The sequence below is a fragment of the Lygodium microphyllum genome, chromosome 13 (assembly GCF_053477565.2).
Source record: "Lygodium microphyllum isolate KBCC chromosome 13, Lygodium_microphyllum_v1.1.10, whole genome shotgun sequence".
NCBI lineage: Eukaryota > Viridiplantae > Streptophyta > Polypodiopsida > Schizaeales > Lygodiaceae > Lygodium > Lygodium microphyllum.
The window spans coordinates 118,415,399-118,434,954 of NC_141147.1; positions in this window are offsets into that span (position 1 = coordinate 118,415,399).

The following is a 19,556-nucleotide window of genomic DNA, read 5'->3' on the forward strand; positions in this document are numbered from 1 at the left end:
ATACAGAGTGAGACATCTGAAAAAAGTGGTGAACATGTCCAAGCTTTCTACTCCAGTTCAGGAAGGGGACATGGCATGTTCTCTTCAAGAGGCCACGGTACAGGACATGGTAGTGACAACCATCAAAACAGATTGAATCAACAATTTGGCAATATGCAGGTTTCAGGAGGTCTGGTAACTTTAGAGGCAGGGGGAGCTTTAGAGGAAGAGGTGGATGGCAAAACCGAGGTTCTAACAAATCTGGCATTGTGTGTCACGACAGAATGAAGACAAAAATGAACATTTGTTTGTTATGCAGCATATGCTAAATGCTGTTACAGGAAAGGGAACACATGATGATGTTTTGTATGTTGAGTCAGGTGTATCCAGTCATATGACCAGCCATGCAGAATGGTTTGGAGAGACGCAGAATTTGAAAAATGCAGGTTATGTGCAGACGGGTGATGATTCATGCCACCCAATTTCACACATTGGAAAAGTTTCCTTGTTCTTGCATGATGGTAAGACAAAGAGTCTTTCAGATGTATTACATGTGCCATCTATTACAAAGAACTTGGTGTCAGTTGGTCAAATGGTAGAGCAAGGGCTGCAAGTGAGATTTAATGCAAAGGGCTGCTTTATAGAAGACTTCAATGACAAGTGCAGGTTAGTTATAAAGGGAAGTAGTGTTGGACGTATCTTTACTCTGGATGCTGAAATTCCTACTATGAATGCTGCTATGTATGCTAAAAGAAAAGGTGTTGTTGCAGATATTGAAATTTGGCACAAACGCATTGGACATGCAAATGTACAAAGGCTGAAATTAATGCAGTCCAAAGGATTGGTTACAAGTTTGCCTACATTAGGAGTTGCAGAATTTCATAAGGTATGCGAAGCATGTCAGTTTGGTAAGCAAGAAAGACAACCCTTTTCACATGACAGAGATGTAAGCAGAAATATCCTTGATGTTGTGCATACAAACATTTGGGGGCCTACACAAAATGTATCTCTTGGAGGCAGTTCATACTTTGTCACATTCATTGATGATTGTTCTAGAAAGCTGTGGGTATATTTTATGAAGGAAAAGAGTGAAGCTTTTTAGCACTTTTGAACTTTCAAGGCTGCAGCTGAAAGAGAAACAGGCTTGAAAGTAAAGTGGTTGAGGTCAGATAGAGGGGGAGAGTACCTCTCAAATGAGTTCACTGATTTTCTGAGGTCTCATGCGATAAAGAGATAGTTCACGTGCAGGTATATCCCACAGCAAAATGGGGTTGCAGAAAGGAAAAACAGGCATATTGCAGAAGTTGCTTGTGCCTTGATGGCTGAAAAGAATATGCCTAAGCATTTTTTGTCTGAGGCTGTTCATACTGTTGTTTATATTATGAACATAACTCCCACAGCTGAAGTTCATGGTATGACCCCCCAAGAATGTTTTACAGGTAAGAAGCCTGATGTCTCACACTTGAAAGTGTTTGGTTGCATTGCGTATGTTCATGTGCCAGATGAGTTGCAGAAGAAACTGGATCTAAAGGCTGAAAATTGTATCTTTATTGGATACTCTTTAGAGCAAAAACGATATCACTTTTATAACCCTGTCACATGTAAGTTCAGAGTGAGCAGGGATATCATCTTTGATGAAATGAGCAGTTGGTATGCATCTAGTGGTGATGCATTGGATGATGATGATGATCATGAGATTCATGTGTAGGCTGAAAAGCAAGAATCATGGACTCCTAATGGACCAGAGACATTATCTGGTAGTCCTTGGTCTGGGAGACTAAGGATTACCTCTACATCTTCAGATGCATCTAGTAGCACTACAAGTAAAGACAAAGGAAAGAATAAAGTGTCAGATGGCATTAATGCAATTCTTGATGGAGACTCCAGTGGCTCAGAGATCTTAGATGATGAGCTTGGTATTCCTTCTATCAAGACACCAGGTGTACAGAGAGCTCATAATAATGTAAAGGCTCCATTGAGTGATCTGGTGGTACGCAGATCTAGCAGGGTCATATACCCTGTTAAAAAATTTGGTTTTGAAGGTTATGCAGCTCACCATTATGCTTATATGGTGAAACTAGTTGAGAATGTTGAGCCCACTTGTTTTGAGGATGCTGTTGGTCATACTCATTGGGATGCAACAATGGATGAGGAGATGGTTGCATGAGAGGCCAATAAGACTTGGAATCTAGTATCATTGCCGAAGGGCAAGAAAGCTATTGGATGTAAGTGGGTTTATAAGATTAAGCACAATGCATATGGTTCTATTAGTAGGTACAAAGCTAGGCTGGTTGCAAAAGGCTATGCCCAGACATATGGCATAGATTATGATCAAACCTTCAATCCAGTTGCTAGGATGGCAACTGTCAGATGTGTGATTGCTTTGGCAGCAGCCAAAGGTTGGAGGTTGTTGCAAATGGATGTGAAGAATTCCTTCTTGAATGGTGATTTGCAAGAAGAAGTGTATATGGATCAGCCAATAGGTTATGAAGATTTAGAGCATCCCACGTATGTGTGTAGATTGAAGAAGGCCCTCTATGTGCTCAAGCAAGCACCTAAAGCATGGTCTGACAAGATCAGAGAGTATCTTGTCAATATTGGATTTTATGTTTCTAATGATGATCACTCACTTTATGTGAGAAAGGGAGATGTAGGTTTGGTCATCATAGTCATCTATGTAGATGACTTGATTATTACAGGTGATAGTGATAGTGGGATTGCTGAAGTCAAGGATTTTTTGAAGAAGAAGTTTGAGATGAAGGATTTAGGTGAGCTAAGGTACTTCCTTAGCATTGAGGTGATCAGATGTGATGATGGTATATGGCTATCCCAAAGACAGTATGGCTTGGATATGTTGTCCAAGTATGGTATGACAGCATGCAAACCACTTTCAGTTCCGTTGGAGCAGAATGTTAAGTTGAGTGTTGATGTTAGGGATGAGATAGAAGCCCCTACTATGTTCAGGAGGATAGTGGGGAGTTTGATCTACATGACCATTACAAGGCTAGACTTGAGCTACATTGTTGGTCTTGTGAGTTAGTTTATGCAAGTACCTAGAAAGCCACATTTGGATGCAGTCAGACGCATATTGAGATATATGAAGTCCACATTACATTATGAACTTTTCTATGAGGCAGGTACAAATGTACAGGTGTTTGGATACACAAATGCAGATTGGGCTAGTAGTATGTCTAATAGAAATTCTACCACGTGCAGTAGTTGCTTGGAGCAGCAAAAAGCAATCTATAGTTGCTTTGTCGAGTACAGAGGCTGAGTATAGAGGTGTTGTTGTTGCAGCATGTGAGGTAGTATGGCTACAAAAGTTAATGGCTGATTTGGATGTGCAGATGGAAGGTCCAGTCACTTATTGTGACAAAATGAGCAGTATACAGTTGGCTAGGAACCCTATGTTCCATGCCAGGATAAAACATATTGAGGTACACTATCACTTTGTGAGAGAGAAGATACTAGCAGGTAAGATTGACTTGGTGTATGTCAACACATAGAATCAAATAGCTGACATCTTCATGAAGGCATTGGGTACAGAGAAGCTTCAGAAGTTTCGAAGCTTACTTGGAGTCGCAGAGATGCAGTTGAGCTTGAGGGGGAGTGTTGAGATGACAAGCTCAACACATGCAGACATTGATGATGGACCGCCTAGTTAGATGGGTCCACACATCTACACTTAGCATGTCGATGGTCATTATGACTCACACATGGCCACTGACTCATTACTTATTATATTCAGGTTGTTACACCTATTTACAGTTGGCATAGTTATAGCGCCAGTCGACTAGTGTAGTCGATTATGCATTGTTTGACTTAGTAGGCCACTTTCCTTTATGTTGTATCTTATCTATACTTTGTGTACATTGTAAAGTGTGTGGAAGAAGAAGAAGAAATCAGCAAAAAAACGTTTTGGCCTCCATATCTCTTCTTGTCTCTTGAGTGAGCTTCTCCTTGTGCATTCTGTGTGTGTTTGGCGCAGCATCTTGAGCAAGTCCCTCCACCACGCAATTCTTGACATGCTTGGCAAGTCTTGGTAAAATACAAAATGATGGAAAGAGGATATTGACCCTTCATAAAAGGAACCAAAGTTATTGAACCCATCCAATCCCCTTGATATAGAAGATGATGAAAGAGCTCTGGCCATCATCATGCTTCATTTAGATGAATCTTTAATTCATCATATTGACCAACTCTCCACTGCCAAGGAGAAGTGGGATGAACTTGAAAGGCTCTACGATACTATATGAAAGAACTCCAAGATCTTTCTAAAGATTGAGTATTTCAGCTTGGAATACAAACAGGGAGAAGATCTAGCAAGTTTATTTCACATATGAAGGGACTTATGGCAACTTGCCTCTGTTCAAGCACCCATTCATAATGAAGATGCCATTGCCATCCTTCTGAAGTCTGTGGAGAAGGTTCTTCCAACTCTTATGGCTATCCTAACTAATATTCCAAGCCCATTCTTGGCAAGTACCATCCAGTCTTGCCTTGATGAGGTAAAAGAAACCATATTGAAGAAACTTCATCATTCACTTCCCGTGAGTAAGTGTTAGTCCATACTACTTCTACTAAGTGCTCCTTGTGTCACAAAAAAGGGCATAATGTAAGCAATTGCTGGAAGAAATATCTTGACAAAATGAAGTGCAATAAATGCAAAGAGACCGTTGTCCCAGTGTTCCAAAAGTACCTAAGGAATTGGAGGCCAACTTTGCCTCCCAATCCACAGATGACCGACTCTTTTGAGTCTTGTAACATTCTCTACCTATGAATATCCTTGTAGCTTGATTTATAAAGGCATCACATTTGATTGAGGGGGAACTTTAATATGCCTTTTGATGCAATGCCACCCTGGCATTGAGGGGGGGTGTTAGGATATAAGCATGGAAATCCACTCTAAGCAAGGGTCTATAAGGGTAGATGTATGTGAATGGCCTTAAGGGGCAGGGAAAACCCTAACCCTATCTTGGTAGAGGCTATATAAATAGCCTATGGGTGACTATCAGTTGTGAGAGTGTACCCAAGTTGTACTCTAAGCAACTTAGTAAGAAAGATTTTGTTCTTGTACTTTGAGCTCTCATCTCCCTTGTGCACATTCTTCTTGTTGCAAACACTAAGTTTTCATAGGTGATACCTAGCCCGTGTTCTCTATTTCATAGATGAATCCTGCCCTCATTAGCTTATTGATTTCCTCCTTCACAGCTTGGGCATGTTTTGGATTCATAGGGTACAGTCATTGTTTTACCAGTACTACATCAGGGGCCATTGGTATGTTATGCGTCACCACTCTAGGATCCATGCCGTTGAGCTCATCTAAGGACCAAGCAAACACATCCTTGTACTCTTGCAAGAGTGCAATGAGATTAGCCTCTTTCTCCTCAGTTAGGGCGTCAGCTATAAACACTGATCAAGGCTTCTTACCTTCCCCTGCCAAGTTAACTTCCTTGACCTTGGCGGGTCCCTTGATCGGCTCATTTACCTATCCTTGTCTTTTTGCTCCCAACAAGACCACTACTTTTTCATCTTTCTTAAACTTCATGAATCATCTCGGTAGGTCTTGTGCTTTCTTCTGTTGCTCTGCCCCCACCTTCTTCGTCTCTCCTTTCTTTTTTTTCTTCAATCACCTACACCTTAGGTGGACTAGGATGCCCCCCTTGGTGTGTTTGATCCTAGGAGGTGGGGGTATCTCCGGGTTGCTGTCTGTAGTATTGACCTCCAATTAAGAATTAAAATTGCAATCCTTGCTAGAGGAAGGAGTTTCCCCTAGTAGTCGGATCTTGGTGGGTGCATTTGTCCTAACCAAGGGTGTTGCCAATGGTTGGGTTATCCCTGCTTATTTATAATCTATTGCTTCCACATGCTCCAGCTAGGAGCGATCGCATTCCATCCACATGACTCCTCTCTCAATCCTATAAGTAGTCTCTTTTTGGGGGTTGGAGTCTTCTTTAAGCTGTTCTATCTCCCTTCCTTTAGTGTCATATTCTATGGTGTCCACTTCTTCCCCAGTTTCCTCACTATTGGAGTGGCAATCCTTGTACTCATCACAGTATCAGCTCCTCCTATCTACTCGTCATCCCCTAGGCTCTCGTCTCTAGCCTTTCCTTTGTCTATTACTAAGGCTCAATTGTTCATTAAGTTCAGGTGATGCACCTTAGTCCATTTCCACTCAGAATCATCAAGGAGGTCTCTGAGGGGTTTGAGATTAGCAACGGGATTTCCAATCAATTTGCTTGCCATATACTCAAGGATCTTGTGTAATTCTATCCTATTGCTAGGAACATGGAAGAGATAGGTCTAGGTCGGCTGCCTGAGCTCCTAGCCATCATACAGAGTGGCATTGCTGGCTCCCTCTTTGACATGCTTGCAGTTTTTGCAGCCTATTTGTACGTCTTGTCCTCAACTAAGAATGGGAGATCCATGGTCGCTAGAATGTGCATCCAATCTCACTCATCCTCAGCACAAGGGATGTATTTGGTTAAAGGTCTGTGAGTCTTCCTTATTGGTGCATCACCCTTGAGAATGGTAGAGATGGCATCTAGGTTGACAGGGGTCATCTTCCAAGTGTGCATCTCGACCTTTACCACTTCCATTTGGTTCTCTAGGAGCATTAGACTGTTGCCCCAGTCTTCAATGACTCGAGCATTCCTCATCTAGGATTGTTCTAGCAAAATGTCGTAGTCTAGTCCCTTCATGACAATGAAGTTCACAGAGAATTGGACACCCGTGATCCTTATTGGCCAATTATTTAAGACTCCAAATGGCCTTACTTTCATTCCGTTAGCTAGATTGACATTAAACCTAGCGGTTTCGACAAGCAATTTTCCCCAAGCATGGAGCACACTATGTCTCAACACACTCACTCTCGCCTCGGTATCTACGGTTCCCTTCCATGTTACATCTCCTATGGCTAGGATAGGCAAAATTGTGTGTGTCTTAGTGCCTTCCCAAAAGTCATTAACGTGTTTTGGCACTGAGTGCAATGTCAAGTTGGGTATCTACGTGACTGCATCATGATCCTGCAAGTCAGTGGTTGGCAGCATGCTCCATCAATTCTTCTACCTAGTGTTTTAACTCATGCCAAAGCGTGGGGTGATGTTTGTGAGCAAGTCTCCGAAACTCAGGGTCATTGGGGTGGTCACTAATGTCGTGAGGAGATTGTTGGTTGTTTGCCTCTCTCTGAGGTTTGTGCTCCTTGGCGAGTGGTCTTGACTGATCATATGGCCTGTGGCATCTAAACTTGGCCTAGGTAGCACTGTCTGTGGCATGGGTTCATCTCTCAACCTTGGTTGTGCAAGTGAGACTGGCGTGCTTACACTAGAGAGATCCTTGATCTCACCCTGTAAGATTGGCTCAACATCCTTGAAGTGCTCATGGGCTTCTTTAACCCACTCCTTGACTTTGGCTATTGCCTCAAGTGGGTGCCTAGGGTGCAGATGCTCCCCTATCTTTGCAGTCCCCTTCTCTGCCATCTTTGGAGGGGTAGTTTTTGCCTCTGCATCTGTGACCTTCTTGCCGGTCACTAGCGTTGTCACACCCTCAGTCTTAAGAGTGGCCTTTGCGTAAGTCTTTTTCTTCCTTCTTCATCGGCTCTTGTTTCCTATTGAGGCTAAATCTAAATTGCTAGGCCTTGGTAGTGATATGCGTGCTTGCTTCATTTGTGCTTTGGTCATGACATGCAATGGGATGGATATGCCCTCACTATCGAATGTCTTGATTTCGAATAGCCCCAAGGTACTGAGGGCACGTTTGCCAGGCTAGGTGGATGGCTTCTGTCCAAGGCAATCGGCAAAGAGGTGAGTGATGCCACACACGACACATCTAAGGTCGGCTTTTTCATTCATGAATAGACTCGCAGTTTTTACAACCTGTTTGTACGTCTCCTCCTCACCTGAGAATGGGAGATCGATGGTCACTAGGACGTGCATACAATCCCACTCATCTTCAGGATAAGGGATGTATTTGGTTAAAGGTTCGTGAGACTTCCTTATTGGTGCATCACCCTTGAGCATTGTAGAGATGGCATTCACGTTGACAAGGGTTGTCTTCCAAGTGTCCATCTCAACCTTTATTGCTTCCATTCGATTCCTTAGGAACGTTAGATTGTTGCCCTAGTCTTCAATGAATTGAGTGTTCCTCATCCAAGGTCTTCCTAGCAGAATGTCGTAGTCCACTCCCTTCACGACAATGAAGTTCACATTGAACCTAGCAGTTTCGACAGGTGGGTTTCCCCTAGCTTGGAGCATAGTATGTCTCAACACACTCACTCCCACCACGGTATCTACGATTCCCTTCCATGTTATGTCTCCTAAGGCTAGGATAGGCAAAACTACGTGTGTCTCAGTGCCTTTCTAAAATGCATTAATGTGTAGAGACTTCGGCACTAAGTGTAGTGTCAAGCTAGGTATCTGTGTGACTACATCATGATCCTCAAGCTGTAATAGAAGTTCCTTAACATAGTCGCCATAGTTTTTGGACGATGGCAGTGTGGTGGGGGTAGTGGTTGTGGATGTTTCAATTCTCTATCTTTTAGGATCCTGCCTTGACTCAACATCTTCTTGCTAGTGTTGGTCTCTTCATCCCTATCGCAGGAACTCCTTCACCTCCCTCCTAGGCCATTTCTTTATTGACCAAAAATTGCACCCAGGCCATGATGTTGATGGAATCAAATTTAGGTGTAGAGCCTTGAGTGGTTGTTGTTGTTGGGGTGGTCAGTACTAGGTTGGTTGGAAGTGGGTGTAACAGACCTTTACCCTTGCCCTCTCTACTTGGCGGTGCTGCTAAAGCTTCTAGCACTTGGGTGGTACAACTTGGGACTTCATTTTTGGTGGGCTCATGGCAGCCAGCTCTTCTTTCCTAGAGGGCTGCTCTATGGACATGCATGTTGCTAAAGCTATATCCTCCTCTTCCTTTCTCCTCAGTTCTTCATCTTCCTCATCAGGTTTTCTCTCTCTCCTCTTCGGCTTTTTTGGATTCCTCTTCTATCCTCTTTAACTCCTGCTTTTCTTTCCTTTTCCTTTTTTCTTGAGTGCTTTTTGGACTCTCTTTGGGCTCTTTGTAGGTCTACTTTCTCTTGTTTCATGCTCTCTTATTTGGCCTTTTGACAACACCTAAAAACAATACCTATATTGCAACAATTTTTTGGCAAAATTGTATACAATTGACACCTTATTGCCAAATTTTTACATTAATTTACTACAGATGTGGTGCTCGTTGTTGCCGTTTTGGAGGACCTCTCTTTGCAGTCTGTGGCAAGGGGAAAATCCTGGTTTGGAGTTTTGCGCCAGAGGGTTGATTTAGAAAATACTTGCCTTTGTAGATGGCCCAAAGCAAATATATATATATATATATATATATATATTCTATGATTAGTCACATTTATAAGTGTAGTTGAAGATTGGTGAAAAAGGGTGGTGTTAATACAATATATTTAGATCTTCTATATGAAGCTAGCATGCTTTGGATAGGTCGCCTATGCAAGGATATTTGAGAAGTTTGATAAGGACTATCCTATGTTTGGAGTGAAGCTCAGTAGAGGTATGTCCATGATGGGCATGCCCAAAGGTGGTTATGAGAAAGGCTGTTGAAGGAAGAGAAGTAAAGAGGGAGCGTGTGATCTTGGGGGGCGTGAGAAAGAAAGAGCGCCAATTTTCTGGTCGACGAATAGAAGAGATAGAATGTCAATGAGTCCCATGCAATGCCATACAAACCGAGATTGAATAGAGAGTAGACGAAGAAGGCGAAATAAAGCCAATGGAAAATAAGGCGCCTTCCTGGAGCCATGAAAAAAAGAGATAGAAGATACCAAAATCAGGTTGATAGTGAAGAGGGAGATCTTAACTGCATTAAGGAAAAGCCAGGGGAGAAAGACAACATCAAAACCTTCATATCTACCTTCATCGCCATGCTTTCTCTTTAATAGTCAAAATGGAGCATCAATGTAACCACATGATCTGAGCTTATAGGCTAGTAGAAGAATTTCTTCTCGTCAAATCGCTCTAACTCGCGTAGGATTTGGTGGGCAGATTAAAAAGATATTGAATTAGTCTCCATCTCCCTCATATACATCACCTCTTCAACTTAAAACCATAGCTAAAATTAACTCTTCATTAAGAGTTTAATCCTTCTAAACCCTTTAAGGGTGGTCTACATTGAGTTAAAGAGCAATAGAGTGCGAGAGATCAAAGGAGAAAAAAAGACTATAGTATAAGCTCACGATCAAGATGATTGGCTGGAGGATACCCTTGGATGGACTGCACGAGGACACAGTCTTCAAAGACGTGACGATGACCCTCGATTTAACACGTAAGCGTCTTAATTCATTTATCTAAAATAAATGATATAATATGAGTAAATATTTAGTTTAGTATTTTTAGAAAATGCCTTGAAACCTATTTTCCTGTGCTGAATGATTATCTATATATATGTGCACCAAAAATTATTTTCTAAAAATCAAAAATAGTGAAAAATGCTCTAAAATGGTTCAAAATTGACATATATCAATTTTTACAAAACTTTTGATTGATCCATTATGACTTATGATATTTTTTTGCTAAAGGCTACGTCTTTATAATGATGTTGAAAATTTTTCATAATATTTAAAGACTATTTAATATATTTAAAAATTCAAAAAGTGTTATTTTTAAAGAAAAATCATAGTTTTCATTTAAATAAAATGTGTTATTTATCAATGAAAATTATGGATTCCTAATAAAAGGCTAAAAAAATAGTTTCTAAGTTGTTAATGAATTTTTGTAAGGATGAAAAGGAAAGAAATAACAATTTAATAATGTTTTACTTAAAGAAATGCTTGCATAAAGATATGGTGTTTTACTAATGTCAGATTTCAGCTAAAATATTTAGTTTAAATTAAAAGCAACATAAAAATTAATAATTTAATGATTAGATGGCATGAGATGAAGTCTTAGCATCTATATTAAATATCTACATTTTATTTACATTTAAAGAAACTAGATGATTGAAAGAATTACGAGTGGAAGGCCACTAGGACTAACTGATAAATTAAAGGGAAATATGGGGATTTAAAATAAACTATGTATGTGTTTATGTTAGAGTGCAGAGAGTACCTGTTTTTATCTTGATTGGTATTTAATAAAGAAGAAGAAAGAAAGGACGTTATTCTCGCAAAACGAATTAATTATCTAAACACTAAAAGCAACGACGAATCACAATACAGAGAGGGTAAACATTATAAGGAATTAAAATTATGGGTTTATGGTACGTTAGATATTTTTTTGAATGTTTGCTATCACTTAAATAAATAAAAAGAATTAATTTTAATCAGTTGGAGAAGATAAATATAAAAAGGAATTTAAATGGGGATATTCAAATAGATCCAAGGGATCTATACCTTGAAACAAATTTTTTAAAGTCAAACATCAAAACTTCTTGGATAAACCGCCACTAGTATGGCAGGAGAAATTTATGAGGAGCCGCTCCTGAAAGATGGAGGGAAACTGTAGTTATCCTAGGTTTAGCGTTTTAGTGCCCAATATAAAGACCTAACTTTAAAAGTTTAAAAGCAACGAAGTGTGAGATTAAGTATGTTTACTGGAGTTTAGATATCTATGGTGGGACTACTACAAACAAACGTCGTAAATATTATGGAAGGCTAAACTAAATTAGTATAATTAGTAGCAAAAATCACCTGTTTAGTGCAACAACTTTTAGGAGTTGGCTTGCCGACCTAGTTAAAAGTGGCTTGGTCTTTGCCCAGTCATTTTTTGGTGCATCTGTCGGGAGCCAAGTGTGCTCGAACGATCAATTTTCCTAGGGTATTTAAATCCTAGGTATTATTCATGAGTGAATACGCAGTCTCTTTTCTAAGGGACTATTTTCCTAATTTGCCCCAAGAGTGTCAAAGAAGAGTGCTAGATTGGGTGAGAGACACAAAATTAGTAGAGGGAGGCAAATATTTTGGCCCTAAATTAATTGTGGACGTAGAGCAATTATCCTCTTGGAGTTGGGGTTATAACGATTGTGCGCAAACCACAGTTCTACTAGCAACACACTTTGGGCTAATAGACGCAATAGAGATAAATACAATTAGTGTATTGTACCACTTTGATTGGTATTATCGCAACTCTTACCGAACCTTTAGAAGAGTGGTCTGGGATGATGTGCTGCCCTGGATACATATATCCAGAGGTCTAAAAATTACTTTTGACACAAAAGACGTTAGAGAGGTTGTTGAAATCTTAGGCTTAATCCCAAAGCAAGAAGAAAAGTTGCCATATGGGGAAATAGACCCAGAGTTGCCAACTATTTTGAACCTTCTAAGCGTGCATACAAGCGAAAACCTAATTTTATAGCTTCGAATAAAATGAGCGTAATTTTGGAGTATGATAGTAAGAGCTAGTTTAGTAATCATGGATGAATTCAGAAGAGAGACGGAGACAACAAGACAAAGCTAGAGTTCAGCAAGCCAGAGAACAGGAGGCTTGGTTATTAGAAAGGCTTGAGAGGGTTAATGCATTACTGAACTTGGGGATAGACGCTGTGTCTAACTCAAACGTAGAATCCTTAGAGCCTAACATATCATTTGATCAAACACCATCAAAGGAAAGTGAAGCAACTTCATACCAGTGGGATCGAGTGGTTTCAAGCACTGATAGTCCTACTGAGGTAAAGAGTACACAAAGTGAGAGCGTGGAGAGTGAAGCTAATGCCACTATAGGGAGTAACAAATCTACATTTAGTTCGAATTTAGAATCTACTTTTGGATTAAACTACTTATTTAAAGCACCAAAAAAACCCTTGTGGATAGATCGAGTGACAGATTTGGGATTACGTTCTTTGTTTCATATTCCCCATCAAAGAGAACAAAACTCAAGAGCCGTATATGACTTTGGATTAAGATCCTTATTCAGAGAATCCAAGGAACCCGTGTGGTCTGACTCTACTTCAGATTTTGGACTAGGAAAACTATTTAAGGAAACGATGGCTCGAAACCCAGTCAGATTAGCTGACTTTACGCAATTTGGGGGACTGTGGGAGGAAGATCCCGATACCCATTCGCAACGATTTGAGGTTACTTGTGTTTCCAATGAGATAATAGATGACGACCAAAAGCTTCATATCTTCCCTGCAACATTAAAAGATGAGGCATCGAGGTGGTATGAGAATCTAGATGCTCAACATAAAGGAACCTATGCTGCCTTATCAAGAGCTTTTCTCGAAAAATTTAGGCGACAAGGTTTTCAAGATAGATTGGCTCTTCAATTAGATTATTTGTCCCAAGGAGCAACTGAAAGCGTTGAACATTACATTGAGCGTATGGAGACGATTATTCAAAATATGAATCCCGCTCCTGATGATCCCACGCAAAAACGTAAGTTTATTGATGGGCTTAATCCTGAAGTTCATCAGCATGTTAGTTTACAATGACCAGCTATGCTAGCAAATGCTAAAACGCATGCTAAATGGTGGGAAGAAGTGCAACTTAGTCAACAACGACGGAGAGATATCTTCAAGGAACCTCGGATGGAATACCTTGCTAGCACTTCAGGCGGGTTATCTAAGAATGTGTCTTATGTGACCGTTCCTTTAAATCCATCGGTAACTACAAATTCAAATGTGTGTACCTTTAAATCCATACACTTCTATTCCAGCCTATATGATGCAGATAGGAATTCCTTCTATGCCTCAACCTCAATCTCCTCTTGATGAAGCAAAAGTAGTAGATATTATTGCAAAATCCCTAGGAAAATTGAAGGAGGAAATTATGAGTGCAGTACAAGCACATTTGAGGGAAATTTATTCGGTAACAACACAAGTTCCTAATGCACAACAATCGTCGGGAAATTCAACTTCAAACCCACCTAGATCAAATATGTGGTGTAGTAAGTGTCATGGTTATGGCCATGTGGCTACAGAGTGCCTAACACCTTCAAGATTAATACCTGATCATCTACCGTTCTGTACTTTTTGCCTTAAGACAAGGCATTTGGATACCGATTGCTAGCATAAGTTAGGGCACGAGCAACAACAAGCTTGTTCAATGCAAAGGAATTATAATTATATGGATCGTAATAATAAAACTTATGAGATTGGACCACCCAATCAACCTTTTAGGCCACAAGGATTGCCAACTCAGGGTAGACCTCGAGTACCCCATTAGGGCCAAAAAATGCTTCAAAAAATGCACTTTTGTTAATCACGGGATTAAGGAAAGAGCCAAAGAGAGTTCGCCATGTGTGCAAGAATATGGTATTCTTGTCTCCTCTTTTTTAGAGATAGTGGAGTCCATTTCGTGATTCTCTCTTTTTTTTAGCCAAAACCCCTAAAGTCTGACATGTTTTGGAGTCCCAAAGACGTTATTTACTTACAAATCTGACATAATACGTGACAGAGATGTGATGAAATTAATAATGAGTTTTTTGAAAGTCGGGAGATATTTCAATATTGTTTTTGGCGCCCAATACATACTCATTTGTGTTATTGGCGCTACTTTTTAGTTCATTCACCCCTCTTTGAGCTTCTTTCTCTGCGCTTTCATTCTTTTCATGGCTTTCTCCAGGCGCCCTTCTCGTTTAATACACTCTTGCACAGTCTATAGCCAGGGAGCAGATGAAAATTTTGAGCCCAAAACCTTTGCTGTAAATGATTGGGTTACCATGCTGCCATCTTGCAAGGGCTCTCATAAGGTGAAAAGAAGAAAATGAGATGATATAAAACATCACTGGAAGGGGCGTATCATTGCCTTCAAAATTATGCCCGAAGGCTGGTTTGTCAAGGTGCAACATGTTTACATGGCTAAGGATATGCACTTGCCTCCAAACGAACGTGTTCCCCAAAAAACACATTGTAAGTTATTAGTTGAATAACGTATATAATTCTTTTCCATTTATGCAAGTTCTAACAAACGATTCGTCATTGTAGATATCTTTCCGTCAACAAGTATTGAATGGCAACCTGTGGAAAGCCTAAGTGGGACTTTCCATGCCATTCATAAGGTATTGGCAGACATTATTTATGCCGATCAAACTGTGTCTTTTTTTAGTGAATGCAAGGTTTTTATATATTATGCACAGTATGTGGTTCCCTCTAAAGAGGATAGGTATGGGAATATCGAAGATTTGCCATTGCCAAGTCTTTCATCTCTAAACTGGGAGATTTCGGACAAGGTAACGGTGCAGAGTTTCAAATTCAAAATATCTCAGGATATTAAAAAGTCCATGATAGCTGGAAGGATCTCAAGAAGAATACATTTATCATGGTTTATACCCCTCCATATCTTCGTGGCTTGCTTCAAAAAAGTAAATTTACAAAGAACGAAGGTATCCTGGCTAAGTAGAAACTTTTCGGAAGAGGATTTGGACAACACTATAGGGACGCATTGGAAATCTAGAGAGTGCGACCATAAGGGTGATATCTTGAGGTGTAGTGCATGCCCTCAATCCTTGGCTTTGGCTTACAGTATCCCTCGCCAGACTCTTGCTTTGGGCTTTGATTACAGAAGATATAAACTAAGATTGGGTATTTGGGTTCCCTTGGATTCCGATACAGATTACACACCATATAAACTTGTGGTGCATGTTTTGCCGCATGAAGAAGTAAAGAAGGTGAATATTACTTCCAATTGGAGTCTGAAAGATGTGAGGGATACCTTAGAATTGCTAGACAATACATCTCCTAGATATAATTTCAAAGTGAATGGCGTAACAATTGGTAAAAGAGCCGAGTGCTCTTTCTCTTGTACGAGTTGTTTGTCTCCCACAATTGTGAGTTTTGAGCCTTGAGAATGAAAACTTTGCAGGAATTTATCTTAATAGACTGTCCTTAAGATATTTTTTAGTGGGAACTCATAAGCTATCATGAATCAAGTTGCCTTTCGAATGTATATAAATAAAATGTACATTACATTCGATTTATAAGTGAAAATTTTCATTACACCATGAGGTACAAAAATTTCATATAAATGTACAATGCCAAAATAATAAGGCTCGTGTATGCTTATGTTTGCTATTTTGATTCTTTATCGATTTCTTCAAAGATATTTTTTCTCACAGGGCCTTTCTTTGATTGTTGAAAAAATTTCACCTTTATAGGTAGTCTCTTTTCTTGGGGCTTAAGAGGGGATGGATCAAATTTCATAGGAGAGAGCATTGGCATTCCTTTTTTTTAAGATTCTACAGCAGTGGTCCCATTGCCTTTGCTCTTGCCCTTGCCTTTACCATTTCCATTGTCCTTACCCTTTCCCTTGCCCTTTTCCTTGCTTGTGCCCTTGGCCATTGAAGTTTTGGGAGGAAGAGGGGAGTCAGGATCATATGGTGTGATTGCCTTGTCCAGAATCAGCTCAATACATCTCTCCCTTATCCACCAAACATATGAATCAGGATAGTCTCTACACTGTAAGAATAAATGTTATAAGTTAGTGAAAAGAAATCATGATAAGGGTTACACAAACATCAAATGAAATTAACTTACATTCACTCCTTCTATTTGTAACAACTTTGAATCCACTGTTCTGCAAATATTTGAAATAACTCTCCATCCACAAGAATGTGCATCACTTTGCAATGGAACTTCTTGTAGAAGAAAAGTATAAGGCCTTTGAGGATCAGCAAGATCCTTGTATGTTGTATCCAAAAATGTAGAAATGAGTCTACCAGCACTGCAAAAGGAAGCTTTGTAAGTTCAAAATATTTTTTATAAATAAAATCAAAGTAAGTAATTTTCTTTCAACATACATTCGTGCTTGACCATGAACACCGCTGAGAGAATTCATAAAGATAATTTCTCTTGAAAGACAATTAATGTAGATGAGACTCCAATGCCCTCTGCAAATTCATAAAAGAGGTGAGTAGAAGGGTGAAAGCAAATGAATATAAATTTTCCTCTACAGAAAATGAAAAATACCTTTCTACATAAGGGAAAAAGATGTGGTAATTTGTCACATTATCGAAGCTACAAAAAAACGGTGAAATATTAGAACCAGATTTTGCAAATAGTTCCACAGAGAGAAGTGGATCAACAATATATATGGTTCTACGGATATCGAGAGAGAGAGAGGAGACCAATGCCCTGCAGTCAATAGCAAAAGCTATTCAATACAAATTTCATCCAAAATATACTTGAACCTATAAGACTTTACTTACGCAAAAAAAAACCAAAAATATAAGCCTTACCTTATGCAAAAAAAAACAACGAAGTCAGATAGTTGGACATCCCTTTTTTCCAACATGGGCTTGTCCTCGGGAGATATACTAAGATATTCCTCCTTAGGTTCCGCAGAAACATTCACAAGAATCTGCCCATACACTTTGCCCATCCTCTTGCTGTTGACAGGAGCAAGTGATGCGACTTTCCTCTTGTAAACTTCGTCTTCAGTTTCAAACACCTCCTGATTTTTTTCACTCAAGAAAGACTCCTGCTGGGTGGCATCTCTTGTAGAGTAAAGGTGAGTTACATCCTCAACCTTTAGCTTTTTCTCTTTCCTGGACAATTTTGGGGGAATGTTAAGGATTTCAAGGGGTTTTTGATCGTTGGAAGGCAAGGGCCTCAACACTTTGTCAAACCTATACCTGATTCTGCTGATGATGCTGAAATATTTATTCATAAGGGTGATTCTATGAGCATGGGCGGCAACAATGTAAGCATCGTTCATGAAATCAATAACAAAATCTTCTGCGGCCTCTTGCAGGGCAAGAATGGCTGAGAGTTGCCACTTCTTATTTAGACCAGAGATAGTTGCCACTTGAGACAATCTATCAGAGATCTCTTTAACGACTCTTATAAAAGTAGCCTTTGGAATGACATGCTGTGTAGCTCTCTGGGCTTTCCTGATCTCACTGAAACATCTATGCATATAGAAGAACCTAGACTTCCTCTTTCTCTTTTGTGGCTTGGGAGGTTCAGTGGCTTCAACAGATGTAGGCTTAGGTGCAATTGTAGGGGATGAATCTTTCATAGGGCAAGCCTCACCCTTTGCTTCCTCAACTTCAGAAGAAGAAACATTCACTGCACTCAAATTCTTCAACTCCATGGAAGATGTTAGGCCAACACCTAGTGTAGGGGGGATTTCTGTGGTAAAATGCTCTGGGGCCTGTGATGGCCCAACTTCAGGAAACTTTGAAGAGGGCTCCTCCTCAGATTCATCAAATTGTAACTTTCTTCTACCCCCATTGTCCTTCCCATCCAGATACACTCTTCTTGTAGTTTACTTTGTCCTTGCGATCCAGAAAAGCAAATACAACAACCAGAAGGACAATAATTGAAATAGACAAAATCTGTAAACCCAATAGGCTAATCGGCGCGAGAAGGGACGAAATAAGAAATTCCAATACGGCGTGATATGAACAAAACGATGAGAATGGAACCGCACCCTCGCTCCGTATTGGAGATTACAAGAGGAGAAATTCCGAAATGGCGCGATAGGAGGAATGCGTAGACTGCGGAACCATTCCCACGCTCCGTATTGGAGACGACAATGCTGATACGGTGCGATATGGAGGAAACGAAGACAGCGTAGAGACGCCCTCGCTCCGTATTGGCAATGACACAAGGCCGATATGACGCGAGGGGGAGGTTAGGAAAGCCTCGAACAAACGTACTCGCTCCGTATCGGCACACCTCGTTTTGACCAGCGAAGCAAAGGACTCAGCAAAAAGACCACCGATACAATGTGAGAGATTAGAAACGCAGAAGACGCAAGACTTGGATCGCACCGTATCGGCAAGCAAGGCGGGAGAGCTTGAGAAATGTAAAGTGTACACGTAGGAAAAATAACCCCTTATATACCCACGTCAATCATGACACGTGTCGGACACGTGTCCGACACTGATTGTGCCACGTGTCTGCACATATCGTGCATATGCTACTTGTGAACTAACGACCGGTCCACGTGTTTGCCACGTGGTTATCGGCCATGTGTTGGCTAACGGCTACTGCCACGTGTCGAAGATCAACGGATAGTGCCAGGTGGCATAATTCCGCGCCTACATAAGGGTGTGTCCCTAATCCGTACGGCTTTTTTCGGTTTTTTCTGGACCTCTGTCTCTTATCCTAATACGGAGTGAGAGCGAGTGTTTGCCTTCTTTACTTTTGTCTGTTCGCATTGTTTTGGAAGCTCATAGTGCCGAAGCTCGTGTGACCATCATTGTGGCTCTTTCGTTAAGGTTCTTGCTAGAATCACCGATACGGCGTGAGGGGGCACATCCGTCTGAATCATTTCACTCTTATCGCACAGTATCGGCAGAAGCTATAAACATGTCTGAACCCACAGAATTCCTAGGCTCCAAGGTTTCTCCAGGAACTGGTAAAAGAAGAAGGCTTTCAAAAGGCTCAAGGGCATCAACATGTGATGAACCTGTGCATTCTTTTTCTTCTCCATGCTCTGCCACCAGTGTGAGAATGCCAAGTACATCTCCAGGGAAGCGAACGTCGGTAATGTGAGGTCAAGGAGTATCAGAGCTTACTGATATCACTCCATCAGAGAGGCTACTTGATTTTATCCTTCAGAATGGAATGGATCTCTCATTCTATGGAGTTGTGAAAAATGTCTTTAATCCTGGTTGGGACCTTGACAGTGTTCTGAAATCTTGTGAAAA